At 47.8% G+C, this 15,264-nt stretch overlaps 1 protein-coding gene across 5 annotated transcripts in view; it reads left to right on the top strand.

Annotated features, from left to right (window-relative positions):
• Window positions 1–15,264, top strand: part of CAD (carbamoyl-phosphate synthetase 2, aspartate transcarbamylase, and dihydroorotase) — a 617,432-nt gene that overhangs the window by 430,390 nt on the left and 171,778 nt on the right. The gene's annotated exons all lie outside the window — the stretch shown is intronic.

Genomic DNA, 15,264 nt, shown 5'->3' with positions numbered 1-15,264 from the left:
GTATACATGCAATTTTGATGATTTGAAGTTCCTAAAGTACTTACCTGCAATACCTTTCGAATGAGATATTACATGTAGAATTTGAACCTGTGGTTCTTAAAATAAACTAAGAAAAGATATTTTTCTATACAAAAACCTATTGGCTGGATTGGTCTCTGAGTGTGTGTACCTCATTTATTGTCTATGTGTATGTACAACAAATGCTTAACACTACTCCTTGGGTAAGCCTACTGCTCGACCACACTACCACAAAATAGAGCATTAGTATTATCTCTTTTTGCCACTATCTTACCTCTAAGGGGAACCCTTGGACTCTGTGCATGCTATTCCTTACTTTGAAATAGCACATACAGAGCCAACTTCCTACATTGGTGGATCAGCGGTGGGATACAAGACTTTGCATTTGCTGGACTACTCAGCCAATACCTGATCACATGACAAATTCCAAAATTGTCATTAGAAATTGATTTTTGCAATTTGAAATTTTTCTAAATTCTTAAAAGTCCTGCTAGGGCCTTGTGTGTTAAGTCCCTGTTTAGCATTGTCTTTTTAGAGTTTAAAAGTTTGTTAAAAGTTTGAAATTAGATTCTAGAAACAGTTTTAGATTCTTTAAAAAGTCTTCCAACTCTTAGCAAAATAATGTCTGATACAGAGATGAATGTGGTGGAACTCGACACCACACCTTACCTCCATCTTAAGATGAGGGAGCTAAGGTCTCTCTGTAATATCAAAAAAATAACCATTGGCTCCAGACCTACCAAAATTCAGCTCCAGGAGCTGTTGGCAGAGTTTGAAAAAGCCAACCCCTCTGATGATGACCTCACAGAGGAAGAAATTAGTGACTTGGAGGCCAATGTCCCTCCTCCAGTCCTAAAAAGGGAGAACACGACCCCTCAAGTCCTGTCTCCAACTGTGTTAGTCAGAAATAGTGAGTCCCTCACAGGAGGGTCCCACATTTCTGAAATCACTGAGGATGCTCTCAGTGAAGATGACCTCCTGTTAGCCAGGATGGCCAAAAGATTGGCTTTAGAGAGACAGCTCCTAGCCATAGAAAGGGAAAGACAAGAGATGGGCCTAGGACCCATCAATGGTGGCAGCAATATAAATAGGGTCAGAGATTCTCCTGACATGTTAAAAATCCCCAAAGGGATTGTGACAAAATTTGAAGATGGTGATGACATCACCAAGTGGTTCACAGCTTTTGAGAGGGCTTGTGTAACCAGAAAAGTGAACAGATCTCACTGGGGTGCTCTCCTTTGGGAAATGTTCACTGGAAAGTGTAGGGATAGACTCCTCACACTCTCTGGAAAAGATGCAGAATCTTATGACCTCATGAAGGGTACCCTGATTGAGGGCTTTGGATTCTCCACTGAGGAGTACAGGATTAGGTTCAGGGGGGCTCAAAAATCCTCGAGCCAGACCTGGGTTGACTTTGTTGACTACTCAGTGAAAACACTAGATGGTTGGATTCAAGGCAGTGGTGTAAGTAATTATGATGGGCTGTACAATTTATTTGTGAAAGAACACCTGTTAAGTAATTGTTTCAATGATAAACTGCATCAGCATCTGGTAGACCTAGGACCAATTTCTCCCCAAGAATTGGGAAAGAAGGCGGACCATTGGGTCAAGACAAGGGTGTCCAAGACTTCAACAGGGGGTGACCAAAAGAAAGGGGTCACAAAGACTCCCCAGGGGAAGGGTGATGAGACAACCAAAACTAAAAATAGTAGAGTCTTCTACAGGCCCCCAAAAACCTGCACAGGAGGGTGGGCCCAGAGCCTCTTCACAAAACAATGGGTACAAGGGTAAAAACTTTGATCCCAAAAAGGCCTGGTGTCATAGCTGTAAACAGCATGGACACCAAACTGGAGACAAGGCCTGTCCCAAGAAAGGTTCCACTCCAAACTCCCATCCAGGTAACACTGGTATGGCTAGTCTCCAAGTGGGATCAACAGTGTGCCCAGAGCAAATCAGGGTCCACACTGAAGCTATTCTAGTTTCTGAGGGTGGGGTGGATTTAGCCACACTAGCTGTCTGGCCGCCTAACATGCAAAAATACAGACAGCAACTCTTAATTAATGGGACTAGAATAGAGGGCCTGAGGGATACAGGTGCCAGTGTCACCATGGTGACAGAGAAACTGGTTTCCCCTGGCCAATACCTGACTGGAAAAACTTACACAGTCACCAACGCTGACAATCAGAGAAAAGTACATCCCATGGCAATGGTTACTTTAGAATGGGGAGGGGTCAATGGCCTGAAACAGGTGGTGGTCTCCTCAAATATCCCAGTGGACTGTCTGCTTGGAAATGACCTGGAGTCCTCAGCATGGGCTGAGGTAGAGCTAAAAACCCATGCAGCAATGCTGGGTATCCCTGAACTGGTGTGTGTGAAAACAAGAGCACAATGCAAGGCACAGGGTGAACAAGTAGAGCTGGAGTCTGGAAGAATGGCCCAGCCTACCAAGAGAACAGGAAAGTCAGTTGGGAAACCAACTACAACACAGCAAAAGAAAGGGAACCTCTCTTCTCAGGAAGAAGTTCTGCCCTCTGAGGGAACTGAGCCTTTGGAGCTTGAACCTTATCAGGTTGAGCTCTTAGGCCCAGGGGGACCCTCAAGGGAGGAGCTGTGTAAGGGACAAGAAACCTGTCCCTCTCTTGAAGGCCTTAGGCAGCAAGCTGCTGAAGAGTCCAAAGGCAAGAAAAATGGAACGCATAGGGTCTATTGGGAAGATGGACTCCTGTACACTGAGGCCAGAGACCCCAAACCTGGTGCCACTAGGAGAGTGGTAGTGCCTCAGCTGTTCAGGAAGTTCATCCTAACATTGGCCCATGACATTCCCCTTGCTGGACATTTGGGACAAACCAAGACGTGGGAGAGGTTAGTCAACCACTTCTACTGGCCCAATATGTCCAACATGGTTAAGGAGTTTTGCCTCTCCTGCCCCACCTGTCAAGCCAGTAGTAAGACAGGTGGGCATCCAAAGGCCCCCCTCATTCCACTTCCAGTGGTGGGGGTTCCCTTTGAAAGAGTGGGTGTGGACATAGTTGGTCCACTAGAACCTCCCACAGCCTCAGGAAATATGTATATCCTGGTAGTAGTGGATCATGCTACCAGGTATCCTGAAGCTATTCCCCTTAGGTCGACTACTGCCCCTGCAGTAGCCAAGGCCCTCATTGGTATCTTTACCAGAGTGGGTTTCCCTAAGGAGGTGGTGTCTGACAGAGGTACCAACTTCATGTCAGCATACCTAAAGCACATGTGGAATGAGTGTGGAGTGACTTATAAATTCACTACACCATACCATCCACAAACTAATGGCTTGGTTGAGACATTCAACAAGACATTAAAAGGCATGATCATGGGGCTCCCAGAAAAACTCAAAAGGAGATGGGATGTCCTCTTGCCATGTCTGCTTTTCGCTTACAGAGAGGTGCCACAGAAGGGAGTAGGATTCTCACCCTTTGAACTTCTGTTTGGTCATCCTGTAAGGGGACCACTTGCTCTTGTTAAAGAAGGCTGGGAGAGACCTCTTCATGAGCCTAAACAAGACATAGTGGACTATGTACTCGGCCTTCGCTCTAGAATGGCAGAGTACATGGAAAAGGCAACCAAAAACCTTGAGGCCAGCCAACAGCTCCAGAAGTTTTGGTATGACCAAAAGGCTGCACTGGTTGAGTTCCAACCAGGGCAGAAAGTCTGGGTTCTGGAGCCTGTGGCTCCCAGGGCACTCCAGGACAAATGGAGTGGCCCTTACCCAGTACTAGAAAGGAAGAGTCAGGTCACCTACCTGGTGGACCTGGGCACAAGCAGGAGCCCCAAGAGGGTGATCCATGTGAACCGCCTTAAGCTCTTCCATGACAGGGCTGATGTCAATCTGTTGATGGTAACAGATGAGGATCAGGAGGCAGAGAGTGAACCTCTCCCTGATCTTCTGTCATCAGACCCAAAAGATGGCACAGTAGATGGGGTGATCTACTCAGACACCCTCTCTGGCCAACAGCAAGCTGATTGTAGGAGAGTCCTACAACAGTTTCCTGAACTCTTCTCCTTAACCCCTGGTCAGACACACCTGTGTACCCATGATGTGGACACAGGAGACAGCATGCCTGTCAAGAACAAAATCTTTAGACAATCTGACCATGTTAAGGAAAGCATCAAGGTGGAAGTCCACAAGATGCTGGAATTGGGAGTAATTGAGCGCTCTGACAGCCCCTGGGCTAGCCCAGTGGTCTTAGTCCCCAAACCTCACACCAAAGATGGAAAGAAAGAGATGAGGTTTTGTGTGGACTACAGAGGGCTCAATTCTGTCACCAAGACAGATGCTCATCCAATTCCAAGAGCTGATGAGCTCATAGATAAATTAGGTGCTGCCAAATTCTTAAGTACCTTTGACTTGACAGCAGGGTACTGGCAAATAAAAATGGCACCTGGAGCAAAAGAGAAAACAGCATTCTCCACACCTGATGGGCATTATCAGTTTACTGTTATGCCCTTTGGTTTAAAGAATGCCCCTGCCACCTTCCAAAGGTTGGTGAATCAAGTCCTTGCTGGCTTGGAGTCCTTTAGCACAGCTTATCTTGATGATATTGCTGTCTTTAGCTCCACCTGGCAGGATCACCTGGTCCACCTGAAGAAGGTTTTGAAGGCTCTGCAATCTGCAGGCCTCTCTATCAAGGCATCCAAATGCCAGATAGGGCAGGGAACAGTGGTTTACTTGGGCCACCTTGTAGGTGGAGGCCAAGTTCAGCCACTCCAACCCAAGATCCAGACTATTCTGGACTGGGTAGCTCCAAAAACCCAGACTCAAGTCAGGGCATTCCTTGGCTTGACTGGGTATTACAGGAGGTTTGTGAAGGGATATGGATCCATTGTGACAGCCCTCACTGAACTCACCTCCAAGAAAATGCCCAAGAAAGTGAACTGGACTGTGGAATGCCAACAGGCCTTTGACACCCTGAAACAAGCTTGTGCTCAGCACCAGTTCTAAAAGCTCCAGATTATTCTAAGCAGTTCATTGTGCAGACTGATGCCTCTGAACATGGGATAGGGGCAGTTTTGTCCCAAACAAATGATGATGGCCTTGACCAGCCTGTTGCTTTCATTAGCAGGAGGTTACTCCCCAGGGAGCAGCGTTGGAGTGCCATTGAGAGGGAGGCCTTTGCTGTGGTTTGGTCCCTGAAGAAGCTGAGACCATACCTCTTTGGGACTCACTTCCTAGTTCAAACTGACCACAGACCTCTCAAATGGCTGATGCAAATGAAAGGTGAAAATCCTAAACTGTTGAGGTGGTCCATCTCCCTACAGGGAATGGACTTTATAGTGGAACACAGACCTGGGACTGCCCATGCCAATGCAGATGGCCTTTCCAGGTTCTTCCACTTAGAAAATGAAGACTCTCTTGGGAAAGGTTAGTCTCATCCTCTTTCGTTTGGGGGGGGGTTGTGTAAGGAAATGCCTCCTTGGCATGGTTGCCCCCTGACTTTTTGCCTTTGCTGATGCTATGTTTACAATTGAAAGTGTGCTGAGGCCTGCTAACCAGGCCCCAGCACCAGTGTTCTTTCCCTAACCTGTACTTTTGTATCCACAATTGGCAGACCCTGGCATCCAGATAAGTCCCTTGTAACTGGTACTTCTAGTACCAAGGGCCCTGATGCCAAGGAAGGTCTCTAAGGGCTGCAGCATGTCTTATGCCACCCTGGAGACCTCTCACTCAGCACAGACACCCTGCTTGCCAGCTTGTGTGTGCTAATGAGGACAAAACGAGTAAGTCGACATGGCACTCCCCTCAGGGTGCCATGCCAGCCTCTCACTGCCTATGCAGTATAGGTAAGACACCCCTCTAGCAGGCCTTACAGCCCTAAGGCAGGGTGCACTATACCATAGGTGAGGGTACCAGTGCATGAGCATGGTACCCCTACAGTGTCTAAACAAAACCTTAGACATTGTAAGTGCAGGGTAGCCATAAGAGTATATGGTCTGGGAGTTTGTCAAACACGAACTCCACAGCACCATAATGGCTACACTGAAAACTGGGAAGTTTGGTATCAAACTTCTCAGCACAATAAATGCACACTGATGCCAGTGTACATTTTATTGTAAAATACACCCCAGAGGGCACCTTAGAGGTGCCCCCTGAAACTTAACCGACTATCTGTGTAGGCTGACTAGTTTTAGCAGCCTGCCACAAACCGAGACATGTTGCTGGCCCCATGGGGAGAGTGCCTTTGTCACTCTGAGGCCAGTAACAAAGCCTGCACTGGGTGGAGATGCTAACACCTCCCCCAGGCATGAATTGTCACACCTGGCGGTGAGCCTCAAAGGCTCACCTCCTTTGTGCCAACCCAGCAGGACACTCCAGCTAGTGGAGTTGCCCGCTCCCTCCGGCCAGGCCCCACTTTTGGCGGCAAGGCCGGAGAAGATAATGAGAAAAACAAGGAGGAGTCACTGGCCAGTCAGGACAGCCCCTAAGGTGTCCTGAGCTGAGGTGACTCTGACTTTTAGAAATCCTCCATCTTGCAGATGGAGGATTCCCCCAATAGGGTTAGGATTGTGACCCCCTCCCTTTGGGAGGAGGCACAAAGAGGGTGTACCCACCCTCAGGGCTACTAGCCATTGGCTACTAACCCCCCAGACCTAAACACGCCCTTAAATTCAGTATTTAAGGGCTACCCTGAACCCTAGAAAATTAGATTCCTGCAACTACAAGAAGAAGGACTGCCCAGCTGAAAACCCCTGCAGCGGAAGACCAGAAGACGACAACTGCCTTGGCTCCAGAAACTCACCGGCCTGTCTCCTGCCTTCCAAAGATCCTGCTCCAGCGACGCCTTCCAAAGGGACCAGCGACCTCGACATCCTCTGAGGACTGCCCCTGCTTCGAAAAGACAAGAAACTCCCGAGGACAGCGGACCTGCTCCAAGAAAAGCTGCAACTTTGTTTCCAGCAACTTTAAAGAACCCTGCAAGCTCCCCGCAAGAAGCGTGAGACTTGCAACACTGCACCCGGCGACCCCAACTCGGCTGGTGGCGATCCAACCCCTCAGGAGGGACCCCAGGACTACTCTGATACTGTGAGTACCAAAACCTGTCCCCCCTGAGCCCCCACAGCGCCGCCTGCAGAGGGAATCCCGAGGCTTCCCCTGACCGCGACGCTTTGAACCTAAAGTCCCGACGCCTGGGAGAGACCCTGCACCCGCAGCCCCCAGGACCTGAAGGACCGGACTTTCACTGGAGAAGTGACCCCCAGGAGTCCCTCTCCCTTGCCCAAGAGGAGGTTTCCCCGAGGAATCCCCCCCCCTTGCCTGCCTGCAGCGCTGAAGAGATCACGAGATCTCTCATAGACTAACATTGCGAACCCGACGCCTGTTTCTACACTGCACCCGGCCGCCCCCGCGCTGCTGAGGGTGAAATTTCTGTGTGGGCTTGTGTCCCCCCCGGTGCCCTACAAAAACCCCCTGGTCTGCCCTCCGAAGACGCGGGTACTTACCTGCAAGCAGACCGGAACCGGGGCACCCCCTTCTCTCCATTCTAGCCTATGTGTTTTGGGCACCACTTTGAACTCTGCACCTGACCGGCCCTGAGCTGCTGGTGTGGTGACTTTGGGGTTGCTCTGAACCCCCAACGGTGGGCTACCTTGGACCAAGAACTGAGCCCTGTAAGTGTCTTACTTACCTGGTTAACCTAACAAATACTTACCTCCCCTAGGAACTGTGAAAATTGCACTGTGTCCACTTTTAAAAACAGCTATTTGTGAATAACTTGAAAAGTATACATGCAATTTTGATGATTTGAAGTTCCTAAAGTACTTACCTGCAATACCTTTCGAATGAGATATTACATGTAGAATTTGAACCTGTGGTTCTTAAAATAAACTAAGAAAATATATTTTTCTATACAAAAACCTATTGGCTGGATTTGTCTCTGAGTGTGTGTACCTCATTTATTGTCTATGTGTATGTACAACAAATGCTTAACACTACTCCTTGGGTAAGCCTACTGCTCGACCACACTACCACAAAATAGAGCATTAGTATTATCTCTTTTTGCCACTATCTTACCTCTAAGGGGAACCCTTGGACTCTGTGCATGCTATTCCTTACTTTGAAATAGCACATACAGAGCCAACTTCCTACACAGTCTTTCCTGTACGTTGGCAACTGGCTGATAAAGACTTGTTCGCCTCAATTAAACCGCCTCCAGATGATGGCCAACCTGTTGATATCATTGGATTTTTTTCCTTCAACTTGCCAGACTCATAACTGAGTTCATTGCAGTCCTCCATTTCACTGGAGCCATTCTGCACACAGTGGTTTTCTGAGCCTTTCTTTCACAGCAGCGAGTCCAGAACATTCAATCCGTGATCCCAGCGTTTCAACCTATGACCTTTGTAGGAAGTTGGCTCTGTATGTACTATTTCAAAGTAAGACATAGCATGCACAGAGTCCAAGGGTTCCCCTTAGAGGTAAGATAGTGGCAAAAAGAGATCATTATAATGCTCTATTTTGTGGTAGTGTGGTCGAGCAGTAGGCTTATCAGAGGGTAGTGTTAAGCATTTGTTGTACACACACACAGGCAATAAATGAGGAACACACACTCAAAGACAATTACCGGCCAATAGGTTTTTATATACAAAAATATATTTTCTTAGTTTCTTTTAAGTACCACAGTTTCAGGATTTATAAACAATACTTTAAATGAAAGATATTTCACTTAGGAACTTTAGGAACTTTGAATTAGCAAAATAGCATATACAGTTTTCACACAAATGGCAATAAGCTATTTTAAAACTGGACACAGTGCAATTTTCAACAGTTCCTGGGGGAGGTAAGTGTTTGATAGTTTTGCAGGTAAGTAAACCACCTACAGGGTTCAAAGTTGGGTCCAAGGTAGCCCACCGTTGGGGGTTCAGGGCAACCCCAAAGTTACCTCACCAGCAGCTCAGGGCCGGTCAGGTACAGAGGTCAAAGTGATGCCCAATACACATAGGCTTCAATGGAAACAGGGGTGCCCCGGTTCCAGTCTGCCAGCAGGTAAGTACCCGCGTCTTGGGGGGCACACCAGGGGGGTTTTGTAGGGCACCAGGGGGGGACAAAAGTCAGCACAAAAAGTACACCCTCAGCAGCACGGGGGCGGCCGGGTGCAATGGAGTCCAATGGGAGACCAAGGGGTCTCTTCAGTGATGCAGGCAGGCAAGGGGGGGACTCCTCTGGGTAGCCACCACCTGGGCAAGGGAGAGGGCCACCTGGGGATCGCTCCTACACTGGAGGTCGGATCCTTCAGGTCCTGGGGGCTGCGGGTGCAGTGTCCTTACCAGGCGTCGGGTCTTTGAAGCAGGCAGTCGCGGTCAGGGGGAGCCTCTGGATTCCCTCTGCAGGCGTCGCTGTCGGGGCTCAGGGGGGCCAACTCTGGCTACTCACCGGGTCGCAGTCGCTGGGGAGTCCTCCCTGTAGTGTTGGTTCACCGCAGGTCGAGCCGTGGGGGTCGGGTACAGAGTGCAAAGTCTCATGCTTCCGGCGGGAAACATGTGTTCTTTAAAAGTTGCTTCTTTGTTGCAAAGATGTTTCTTCTTTGGAGCAGAGCCGCTGTCCTCTGGAGTTCTTGGTCCTTTTAGATGCAGGGTAGTCCTCTGAGGCTTCAGAGGTCGCTGGACCCTGTGGAACGCGTCGCTGTTGCAGTTTTTCTTGAAGTGCGGAGACAGGCCGGTAGAGCTGGGGCCAAAGCAGTTGGTGTCTCCGTCTTCTCTGCAGGGTTTTCATGTCAGCAGTCCTTCTTCGTCTTAGGTTGCAGGAATCTAGTTTCCTAGGTTCTGGGGGCCCCTAAATACTGAATTTAGGGGTGTGTTTAGATCTGGGAGGGCGGTAGCCAATGGCTACTGTCCTTGAGGGTGGCTACACCCTCTTTGTGCCTCCTCCCTGAGGGGAGGGGGGCACATCCCTATTCCTATTGAGGGAATCCTCCAAAATCAAGATGGAGGATTTCTAAAGGCAGGGGGTCACCTCAGCTCAGGGCACCTTAGGGGCTGTCCTGACTGGTGGGTGACTCCCTTGTTTTTCTCATTATCTCCCCTGGACTTGCCACCAAAAGTGGGGGCTGTGTCCAGGGATCGGGCATCTCCACTAGCTGGAGTGCCCTGGGGCATTGTAGCACGAAGCCTGAGCCTTTGAGGCTCACTGCTAGGTGTTACAGTTCCTGCAGGGGGGAGGTGTGAAGCACCTACACCCAGAGCAGGCTTTTGTTTCTGTCCTCCGAGAGCACAAAGGCCCTCACCACATGGGGTCAGAAACTTGTCTCTCAGCAGCAGGCTGGCACAGACCAGTCAGTCCTGCACTGAACAATTGGGTAAAATACAGGGGTATCTCTAAGATGCCCTCTGTGTGCATTTTTTTAATAAATCCAACACTGGCATCAGTGTGGGTTTATTATTCTGAGAAGTTTGAGAACCAAATAGATACCAAACTTCCCAGTATTCAGTGTAGCCATTATGGAGCTGTGGAGTTCGTTTTTGACCGACTCCCAGATCATATACTCTTATGGCTACCCTGCACTTACAATGTCTAAGGTTTTGCTTAGACACTGTAGGGCCATAGTGCTCATGCACCTATGCCCTCACCTATGGTATAGTGCACCCTGCCTTAGGGCTGTAAGGCCTGCTAGAGGGGTGACTTACCTATGCCACAAGCAGTGTGAGGTTGGCATGGCACCCTGAGGAGTGCCATGTCGACTTAGTCATTTTCTCCCCACCAGCACACACAAGCTGGCAAGCAGTGTCTGTGCTGAGTGAGGGGTCCCTAGGGTGGCATAAGACATGCTGCAGCCCTTGGAGACCTTCCCTGGCATCAGGGCCCTTGGTACCAGGGGTACCAGTTACAAGGGACTTACCTGGGTGCCAGGGTTGTGCCAATTGTGGGGACAATGGTACATTTTAGGTGAAAGAACACTGGTGCTGGGGCCTGGTTAGCAGGGTCCCAGCACACTTCTCAGTCAAGTCAGCATCAGTATCAGGCAAAAAGTGGGGGGTAATTGCAACAGGGAGCCATTTCCTTACAACCTTGGTCTCTGAGAGCCGCTCTGAAGCTTATTGGCCTTCTGCATCCTTTGTGGAGCATGCCAGGTGGCACATGCAGGCTCTGCAGTGGAATGAAAAATCTAACTGGGCTCAGCACCAAGGGAACCTGTCCAATTACATCCAGTTGTTGAAGGAGACTGCAAAAGACCTGCAGGCGCCCTGTGTGAGCTGCTAGACCGCAATTGGACTGGCGGCTGACCCCTCCCCCTTCCTCAACCTGAGCTAACTGTTGTGACGGATGCAGGTTGGAGAGGTCATCTGGAAGCAGTGGAGAGATGGAGACTGGTGAAAGCCCATCTCCTCATCTCCTTGTTTGAGCTGCAGATAATATGCCTGGAACCGAAAGAGTTCCAACTATCCATCAAGGGGAAATGAGTGCAGGTTTTCACAGACCACATTACCTCTATGTTGTACTGCAACAAACTGGGTGGAGTAGGGTTATGGGCTATGTGCCACGATGATTTGCGCCTTTGGAAATTGCTTAATCTTTGAATGGCAGGGCTGATGAACTCAGCCGACATTGTCTAGTGCCCAAGTCTTCAAAATGTGGGGCTTGCCCTCTGGGGAGCCGTGGTTGCATTCCCGGGGGCTGGGGGAGGGGGATGGGGGGGCAAATGACTACAAGAACTTATACATGAAGGTGGCCTGAAAGTAACCTGGTGCATTTCCAAGCTGTCTTCATTTACTTGAAATCCTGAAGTGATTAAAAAAAAGAAATACATAGGGAATCTCATAATATAAAAGAATGTATTTCCATCCAATTAGCTTAACTTGCATTTATTTTTTCGTTTAATGTTTGTTTTCTTGTATGTAGAGTTAACTGAAAGTGAAAACAAGACAGTTACATAATTTTTTGTTCTTTTTAGCCACGTTCTTGGTCCCGCCTCCACAGCACTCCGGTCGTGGAAGAGACAAAAACGGGACTAAAAAGAACAAAATATTCTTCAAGTATTTTGTTTCTGACTTTCAGTTAACTGTATATAAAGTAATGCAGAAACCTTAAGTGGAAAATAATGCAAGATACGCTAATCAGATGGAAATACATTATTTTAGGTTATGAAATTTCTTCTGGGTAATGTGTCCCCTGCAGATGTGGTGAATAGGGACTTGTTTATAATGGCACGAGGTTGCAGCCTGGTGCAGAAGTCACTGTGACTATGCATACCATTATTTTAAAATTGTCTTATACCCTAAATAAGGTAGGCTGCCGCAAAATTATTTGATGTTTTAAGATAAAAACAAGTGTTTTCAACATATATATTTTAGTAATAAGTAAACTATACCTTGTGCAAACATTTGTGTAAGTGTTTATTTAAAAAAATACACTTTCTAGAACTCTGCTTATAACACCCTGCCAGTAAGTATCAAAAAGAATAACTCATTGTCACCATGGAGCTTGAAGTGACTCCATCAATCGAAGCCCATACCGGCTCCTAAGCACACGTTTGCATTTTCTCAGGTAGAAGGCACTGCGGTGAGAAGGCCTGTTTCTTCCTTAGCTCTCGGTCCCCACCTCAGCTTCACAGCACAGGAAAACTCCTCCCGACCTCGCCCTCCCTTCACTTTTACACAGAGGCACTTTAAGGGCCGCAACAACTCTTCAGGGATGATTGCCTTTTAACAAACAGTACAAAAACTGCTTTTGTAAATCTAAAATAAAAAGCATGGGGCATGTAGGTCTCCATACATCCCATTCACTGCGACATCTGTTTACATGCAGATGTCCTTCAAGGTGAGTGGAGGAGGTGAGCGGGAGGAGGCCAGCAGGGTCACATTCATCCTCAGTGCTCTGATTGTCTGGACACCTTGGGTCTCTGAGTAACGTCCAGGAAAAGGAGGAAAGTAGAGAGATCATTGGATAGCATGAAAGAGATGGCTCAGAGGAAGGGGCACTATTTGATAGCTACCAGAGAGGGATGCATTGAGGAAGGTTGGGGAGTTAGTGGATTTTTTTTATTTTTATTTTATTTTTTTAAAGCGTCATTATTGTAGCTGGTGCAGTTGTATTGGGACCCAGGCTCACAGCACCCAATTATGGGGCCTAGTGTTTTTTGTCAATTTTTGTTTTAGTTTGATATGTTTGCACTTTTATAAGTCTCACATATAGTGAGGATTATGAGCTACAGAAAAATTCACCTGAAATGATCTATGTGCCGTGCCGGATCCCAGTCCTGCCTATTCTGCTCTCCCCATTCTTGTCATGAATTTTTGAAGGGGGCTCTGAATTCAAACTTTTTTGCTCTGACCCCCAAACATTTTTTTTTTAAACCTGTGGTGTAGTGAATAAAGAATATGGTGGCTGCATCCAGATTAGAAAGAAGCCTGGCTTGATATTTTATGCCTTGACAGGGAAGGCGCAGTGTCAAACCTGCTGCTTGTTGGCTTTCCAAGGCAACTCCTTCTCTGAGACACCTTATGCTTAGATTGGAGCTCTGGACTCCTGAACGCCTTCCCACCCCTACCTCTCGTACCCAGAGTTCTGACAAATTTTGGGAAAGACCAGCCAAGTCACCTTAGTGGCTCCAGATTAGGTGAAGTGTGTGGTACTCATAACTTCTGGCCATGAGCTTATGTCCTCCAATCCAGCTGCCCCTTCGGGAGAACCTTCTATTGCAGGAACAGGGCAGGGTCTTGTACCCAAGCCTTCACAACCTTCACCTCCTTGAGTAGAAATTGAGTGGTGATAGTTGAAGGTGTTTAATCTTCCTCCCGAAGAGGTAGGTGTCTTCTTGGCAGACAGCCTCCCTTCCGCCAAAATAGTTTATGCAGAAGAAGTTTGGGTGAACATTCAGCTGTTCGTAGGGTTCTTTGGGGGCTAAAAAGGGGATATCTTTTCAGAAAAGAACCATCTCCAGATGGATTATCTTTTGCATCAAGATTAAATGGACTGGCCAAGAAACAGTTTCCAGAATGCCAACATGCTCATTTCACCCGGGTAAAGGCAGTGTGCCAATCTAGGACATTTGCCAGCCTGCTATGTGGGCGTCACTCTACCTGCTCACAAAGCGCTACTGCCTGGATGGCCAGGTCCGCTGGGTGGGGCATTTTCCCCAATCTGTCCTCCACAGTTTCCTGGTCTGAGTTGTTCCACTGACCCACCGCTTCGGGAGGTACTGCTTTGGTATCTGTTCACAAGGTGAACAATCTATGGTTGGAAGTATCAATCAGAACAACAAATTACTTACCTTCAGTAATGCTTTCTCTGGTGGACACTAAACACAGATTCTTCACCAACCCACATCTCCGCGTTCCCTGGAATCTAGTCATCCAGTCAATACTGATAAAAATCCAAGCTTCAGATCTGTGCACTGGCACAATTTGATTATTGAAGGCTCCGCATCGGATGATGCTGAAAGGTGCCAGAAACTAACATATGTGCGCAGAGATGGTAGCAATGTAACAACCCCAGGGTCTCATCCAGGGCGGGGTGGACCCGACGCAGAGCAACATGCAGCCACTTACTTACGTGCAAGGGAATTGATGAGAATATTCTCTGGATCCAGTCTAATACCCGTGGTATTCACAAGGGGAGAAATCGAGGGTTAGAGTATCCACCAAAAAGAGCGTTATGGACTGTGAGTAACTTGTTCATTAGCACTTCAGCAAGATGTGGTTGGCCAAACTGTATTAAGAACTTTAATTCGAACATCTGCCCACTAGCCACCATGGGGAGGATACTGCTTTACAGTCTATTCAAAGCCTGTGTATCTACATTCACACATGCTACGAACTGTATTTTACCATGCAAGCTTCTGTTCGTAGTATGTAGTGCTGGAGATTCAAACGCACCCTCCCACTTCCCCAGTAGTTTGCAATGACCCTATATGTTTCCCTCTTTAGCCACAATGCACAGGCACCTACATTTACTGGGACACTCCATTTCATTCTCATCTTTATTCTGTTGTACAGAAAACAATCTACAGGTGGAGTAGATGCCCATGCGCATTGTTGATTAAGGGAGGAGTCACTACAGCCGATGACTCGAAGCTTTTTCGAAGGAAAAAAAAAAACCTTGTAATGTCCAGATCCAGCACTAGATGCCAGGAGTATGCAAATCATGTAAGTCTACAGCAGTACTTGCTTGCTACAAACAGATGCTAATAGGGTAAGTAACTTATTCCTTTTACAGTCTCCATTGCAGAGCTGGCCATGAAATGATCTGGCTTTAGTCTGTTGCTGGTGCTTAGCTTGTCTGCTAAG

The sequence above is a fragment of the Pleurodeles waltl genome, chromosome 5 (genome assembly GCF_031143425.1).
Source record: "Pleurodeles waltl isolate 20211129_DDA chromosome 5, aPleWal1.hap1.20221129, whole genome shotgun sequence".
Lineage (NCBI taxonomy): Eukaryota > Metazoa > Chordata > Amphibia > Caudata > Salamandridae > Pleurodeles > Pleurodeles waltl.
The sequence above is the reverse complement of the archived record's forward strand: the minus strand, read 5'-3'. Positions and strand labels throughout refer to the sequence as shown.